This window comes from Lactuca virosa, chromosome 5 (assembly GCF_052849685.1).
Source record: "Lactuca virosa cultivar CGN04683 chromosome 5, Lactuca_virosa_CGN04683_v6, whole genome shotgun sequence".
In the NCBI taxonomy this organism is placed as follows: Eukaryota; Viridiplantae; Streptophyta; class Magnoliopsida; order Asterales; family Asteraceae; genus Lactuca; species Lactuca virosa.
The window spans coordinates 105,480,708-105,487,500 of record NC_136430.1 but is presented as its reverse complement, the minus strand read 5'-3'; the positions used below and the strand labels follow the sequence as shown (position 1 = coordinate 105,487,500).

The 6,793-nt window shown below is 27.8% G+C and overlaps 2 long non-coding RNA genes across 10 annotated transcripts in view; one reads left to right on the top strand and one right to left on the bottom strand.

The window, feature by feature from the left end:
* The window catches only part of LOC145113677 (uncharacterized), a 4,653-nt gene extending 3,948 nt beyond the window's left edge, over window positions 1-705 (bottom strand). For 4 of the 5 annotated variants that reach the window (XR_013710826.1, XR_013710827.1, XR_013710825.1 and 1 more), the window contains exons 1-3: window positions 460-705; window positions 325-356; window positions 1-158 (exon numbers count right to left, since the gene is read on the bottom strand). The exon at window positions 1-158 is cut by the window's left edge and continues 441 nt beyond it. This is a non-coding gene — a long non-coding RNA (uncharacterized LOC145113677). The remainder of the gene's footprint in view (window positions 159-324; window positions 357-459) is intronic. The other variant, XR_013710829.1, reaches the window with a different exon arrangement.
* A 3,481-nt stretch (window positions 706-4,186) lies between these two features.
* LOC145116415 (uncharacterized) lies at window positions 4,187-6,315 on the top strand. Of its 5 annotated transcripts, none has more exons than XR_013712070.1 (5): window positions 4,187-4,476; window positions 4,686-4,752; window positions 5,329-5,654; window positions 5,768-5,979; window positions 6,068-6,315. It is a non-coding gene; the product is annotated as an uncharacterized LOC145116415 (long non-coding RNA). The 5 variants fall into 5 exon arrangements; XR_013712072.1 differs by having other exon boundaries at window positions 5,329-5,816; window positions 5,903-5,979; XR_013712069.1 differs by having other exon boundaries at window positions 5,329-5,450; window positions 5,575-5,979; window positions 6,068-6,313.
* Window positions 6,316-6,793: the final 478 nt, after the last annotated feature.

The window sequence follows — 6,793 nt, the reverse complement described above, 5'->3', positions numbered from 1 at the left end:
CACCAAACACTTATTGTGCATATAATTAGCTCCCGTGTACCGATGTTGGTGATGAGAACCTAATGAACCAGATCTTCCGAATCCATTTGCTCCTTATATATAATTCCCTTACCGGTTACCGTGGTTGGGCGCTGTCGATTGACGATTGGTATTTCACCCTAAATTGAAAAATCAAACTTAGATAGAACCATAAACATTCGATTAAAAGGGATGAAAAGGAAAAAATATACATGAAAAATACCAATTAACCAAAACATGAAATTAGACCTATCATCAATGATTAGGGTTAAATAATCATAAACTCACTACATTTAGATAAAATACCTTAGCACTTACAGATCGCCATGATTCAAAAACTGTCAATTATAGCACCAAACAATCATTAAAAACGATGGAGGCGGATGTTACATCGTATAAATAAATATATTGAGTGTTAGCGTTAATTTTGGAAGCACTTACGTTCACTGCACCCTTCGGATCTTGTTAATTAACACAAATCTTGGTGATAATACTTGATTTCTCATATTGAAGTTGGAAATGAGGTGCCCTATAAAGAGGGCCGAGATTTAAGGTATACGGGAGTATCAAAACTGATTCTACAACTAAGAGAGTTTATAGGAGTTTTATTTTGGTTCCTGAATTATTGGGATTGCTCTCTTCGAATTCAAATTCAAATGATTAGATAACCTGAAAATCAGACGAAGGGAAGAAGATGGGCCACACGGGGTTTATTATAGCTGAAGGACAATTTTGGAAATTCACTTTGAAATATTGAGCGGGTAAATAAGTTGGGGGGGGGGGGGGGGGGGCTTGGAGAATGCTAGGTGGCAAAAATATACTTTTTTATTAGATTAAGGGATATATATATATATATATATATATATATATATATATATATATATATATATATATATATATATATATATATATATATATAGGAGTGGTTAAAATGAGAACCACAAAAGATTAAAAACTCTAAGAACCCTCATTTCATAAGTAAATATGTATTATGAACATTACTAAATATGTTAAAATCCAAATTTTTGTCTTTTTGGTAAGAAAAGGGTATAATCAGGCATTCATTCATATTTTAACAGGAAATTTATATAAAATACAAATTTATACAATCCATTTACAGTTTAATACACAAAATTCACAACTTAATACAATCAACTTTACACTAATTCAAAATGCAGAGAATTGTCAAACCCAAACTCTACCACCACCACCACCACACGTCGCCACGAACCACATGTGCCATCATCGCAACCATTCTTCCTTGCAAATTAGATCTGCATATAAAGTAATGAAATAACATGTTAAATACTACAATCATGGTTTAATAAACCTGTTAATTTACTCATTTTGAATTTATTACAAAACAATTATAAAAACTAAAACATTCTTACATAACTATACAGCACAAAAGAAGATATATTCACAAGAATATTTATACAAATATTCATACATAAATCATTCCTATTTTAACACAAAATTAATAAAAAAAATCACAGCAAAATACAATCAATTCAAAACTTAATATTGTGTATAATGCTTCTTTCTTCACATATTTCAGAAGCAAACACAAAATTCATAAAAAAAAAATCACAGCTTAATATAGTAAAAAAAACATATGCATGAATCATAAAAGTAGATAACTTATCTGAAATCTACGAAGAAGACAAAGATGAGTGAGAAGAAGAACATATCCTTACTCTACCACCACCACTAGCCTTAACGCCACCAACTATCATACGCCGCCATCAACCATCTCGACCACCAACCATCTATGCCAACACCGCCAATATGATTCCCTCAAAAATCAGATATGGATAAAAAAAATTCGAATTCACAATATAATTCATCATTTCAGACACTAATTCACAACTCAATTTAATATTTCAACGTTTAATTTACACGACAGTCACAGTTTAAAATTTACATATTTTATTCAAAATTAGAGAAAATCATATATGTGTATGATGTTTCTTTTATCTCATATTAAGTTCATAAAAAAATCACAACTTAATACAATTAATTTATAGCATAATACAATCAATTCAAATCTTAATACAATCAATTCACATTTTAATACATCAATTTTACAACTTAATATAATAAATGTATAGTTTAATATACAAAATTCACAACTTAATCTAGTTAATTAATACCATAATACAATCAATTCACAAATTAATAAAATCAATTCATATTTTAGTACATAAATTTCACAACTCAATGTAAAATTTACAATTTAATTCCTAAAAATTATACATTCGCAACCATATTCTCAGCTTAATAGACTTGTTCATAACTAATTCACAACTTAAAACTTTTAAAACTCATAAATTCACTGTTTAAAGCTTATATTTTCTTATTAATAACAATTAAAACTAATATTAACAGAACTAAACAAAATTTATAAAGAATTCACAACTTAATATAAGTTTAATACACTTAATTTACAATTTAATAAACAAAATTCACAACTTAATACAATTAATTCACAGCTTGTACAATTACTTCATAGTTTAATACACACAAAATTCACAACTTAATATAATAAGTTCGCAGTTTAATATAAAAAATTTATATATTTATAACCATATTTTCAACTTAAAACTTACATGTATACCCTCATATTTAGAGCAACGTGCTTCTTTCAAAGTTTATTTATACTATATTCACAGTTTAAATTTTACATATTTCTTTTCAAAATTAGAGAAAATCGTATTTGTATATAATGCTTCTTTCATTTCATGTTTCAAAAGCAAACATAAAATCCATAAAAAAAATCACCGCTTAATACAACCAATTAACAACATATAGTCAATTCATAATTTAATACATAAAAATAACAGTTTAATACAATTAGTTCATAGTTTAATACACATAATTCACAGTTTAATATAACCAACTTATAGTTTAATGCACAAAATTTTATACATTTATAACCATTTTTTCAATTTAAAACTTAAATTTATACCTTCATATATAGAGCCTAGTGATTCTTTCAAAGTTTATTTACATAATATTCACAGTTTAATTTTTACATACTTTATTCAAAATTACAGAAATCAGATTTGTGTATAATGTTTCTGTCATCTCATATTTCAAAAGCAAATACAAAATTTTAAAAAAAATCACAGCTTAATACGGTCAATTCACAACTTAATACAGTCAGTTTGCAGTTTAATACACAAAAAACACAACTTAATACAGTCAATTCACAGTTTAATACATAAAAGTCACAGATTAATACAATAAATTAACAATTTAATACCACATGTCACACACTCATTCACAGTTAATGCAACAATCCAAACAATCATTCACAGTTTAATACTACAGCTCAAACATTTATTCACAATTTAAAGACCTATACTAATCCACTAAGAAATTTCATTAAACACCATGTGTACCAGGTTTTAAGACTATATAGTATTTATTCGTTGTTCCATATAGTTAATCCCACATTAAAAAGTTCATTTACTATATATTAATACACGAAATTGATCATTAAATTAAAGCTTAAAAGGTTACATAGTATTCATCGTTAAGTTTCACATAATATATCTCACAGTAAAAGTCCATTTACTATATATATTAATATGGAATTGATTATTAAATTAAAGTTTCTATTAATTAAAAGTTCAATGATTTGTATTTGTCTTAATTACTAATATTTCCAAGCTATTTGAATTGATCGAAATTTTAATAGTTTACAAAAAATCTAATAACCATTTTTATGAAAGTATAACTAAATACATAATTATAATATTTTATTTTATTATAACTTAAAGATATATTTTTTTAATTAAGAAAAAAGCAAATAGTTAAATAAGTTTTATATCGACGCATACATTTCAATTAACTGTTATTCATTGTTGTGATACTAAAAACAGTTTAAACATTTAATTATATATATATATATATATATATATATATATATATATATATATATATATATATATATATATATATTTACTATCTTATAAAAGAAATCTACCTATTTCTAAAAATAGATTAAATATAATATTATTATTTTTTTAAGACGTTCAAACCATTAAGCTAAATGTATAAGTAACCATCAATTAAATAATATTAAATTTTAACCACTTTTTTTAATCCTTATAAATCTGATATTCTTCCCATAATTCAGGGTTCATTCAAAATTTGAAAGCTTTTTCATCCAAATACGCTTGAGCAAATATCTTAAATATCTTAAATTCTGCATATATTGACCCTGCTGTTCATCTTCACCCAATTGAATCGGATTGGCTCTTCATCTTCACCCAATTGAATCGGTCAATTCGAGATTCAGTGGAGACCTACCAAACCATTTTTCCCTCACTTTCTCACATTATCGTTTGCAAGAACAAACACTTTGGCATTTGTCACTGCATCCTACGTTGTCAGATCACTGCCGCCTCTATTTTTCTGATACCTCAAGCAATGAATCTCACTAAGAGTCTGGTACTTCCTTCTCATCTCTACCAAACCACCAATGCAACACCAACATCTCTTTCTTCTCTCTATCTTTCTATTACTCAATCAAAGAAACCCTAACTATGGAAATTCTGAGCAACCACCGTCTACATTGTGTAATTTTGATTATACATTTAGAATATGAAGTTTTCCGATTTTGGTTTTAATTTGATTTGTTTTCTTTTCCATTTATGTAGGTTTGTGAAACTGCTAAATTAATTTTCTTACTTTCCCTTTTAGTCGGATGAGAATCTGAACTCAAAGGTACTTCTTTCATTTATTTTTCATTTTTTTCATTTTTTTTTCATTTTTATGTTGATGATTAAAGCTATGTGTGGACAAATTTGTTTGTATGTATAAATATATGTATTACAATCTGATAAATTTGTATAGGCTACGTGTTTATGATGTATAAATATGTACAAATGTGTGTATGTCAATCTCATTAAAGCTATGTGTGTATGTATATTGGTATTTCTGTAATTTGGGCAAACTATCTTAGAACACCAACTAAATTTTAAAAATTAACTTATTTGCATGGATGTTGAAACTGTTCCAGTTATATATTTTAGAGTCAAATATGCACCTAAGGATTATGCTTCTGAATCAGTGAGTAGACATTTCTTGAAATTTTTCTTTCAAATATTCTTTAATCATATTCTTTTCTTCTCAATTTAATGTTTGTGAATCTTATAGGAGTGGAAAGGTATGAAGTGTCAGTATTTAACTGACACCAAGAAAGTTCAGCATGAGCTTGCAAAACCTAATGTACTCAAGATGTAATTTTCAACTTAAGATGAGTTTTTGGTGATTTGTGTTGTATTTATCATGTGGGGGCAGGTTTCTAGATAATAAATATGGCATAGCCAAGCTTCAGGCATGCTTTGCTGGATTATGAAGTTTTGATGATTCAAATTCATGCACAATCCAAAGACAAATTTCATACTTCATCGGTCTTATAGGTATATATCTTCATCATTTCTACTCATTTGCTTTTTTTCTACAACCGTTTGTATATACATACTAAATTGTCCAGTCTTTGCTCTCTGTTTCAAATAACATTCCAAATTCAACTATGTATTGAAGATGGTGATTCGAAACAGAGAAGATGAGGCACATAGATGTCCTAATATGTGGGTCATGTAGATAGCAGACCTTGCTTACTGGTCATATTCCCTGGTTTTAGTTCTAATTTGTTTCCAGTTAATTTAATCATTTATAGGGAAGCATCAAAATCATCTTTATTTCTTGTGAATTTATATTTTATTTGATGGTGCAGGGTGTAAGGACCATCATTGGTTTTCATTGCAAAATTATATTTTAATGAGGTTTATTACTTTATTATATAGCTGTTTGTTGAAGTACTTTCTAAGGGCTACTTTATTTTTACATTGTTTTTCTCACATTATTATAGATTTCGTGAGCAGATCTGTATATGTGATTAATGGATGACACCCCAACATTCACATAGACACAAGTACTCCCACAAAGGTAATATTTTGTATTAAAAGGGAAAAAAATATAAGATTTTAAATACCTTTTATTTAGTTTTCTAAAATTAGGTTATGTACTTTTTCAGAAAAGAACAATATTGGTGTGGCGGTCGCACTTTGGGCTCCAATCTTCATTAAATTTCGTGAACACACAATTTCTTTAATATTTGTGTTATAATCTCTTTTTAGTAGGTGACGTGTAATTATTATCTTTAAATTGTAATTTGAATTTCAATTGTTGATTCAAAAGCTAATGATTAAATTGAATTACAAGGGATTTCGATTGAAGTGGCTATAGTTTCACACGGGAAGCTTGTAAGCAGGCTCATATCTATTATATTTCTTATTACCAGAGCTTATGTAGGACAGATCACATGCCCATTACGCATAATTGTTTCTGAAAACTTCCTATTGAGGTAAAGACTTGAAATAAGATGAAACATCAAAATCTCTTTTTGAAGAAGATAAAGGGAAAAGGAACTTAGTGAGTAGTACAATGTTTTTATCAAGTAGGGGTGAATGGCCATGCATACGGATGGCAAGATCAAAGTCAGGTTTTTTGGTAAGGTTTGTCAAATACCAAGGTATTTGACAGCCAATTGTTGCAAATAAGATATCCACCATTGTATACTCAATTGTTCTTCAAATTGTTGCAAATAAGAGATCCACCATTGTATACTCAATGGTGTTGACTATTGACTTTTCCTTATTGTAGTTTATATCCAAAATTATGATTTTTATAAAGAAGTCTTTGTGGCCCACATAACTTGCTATTTAGTCCATCAACTGCAACAGGATAGTGAAAATGATAA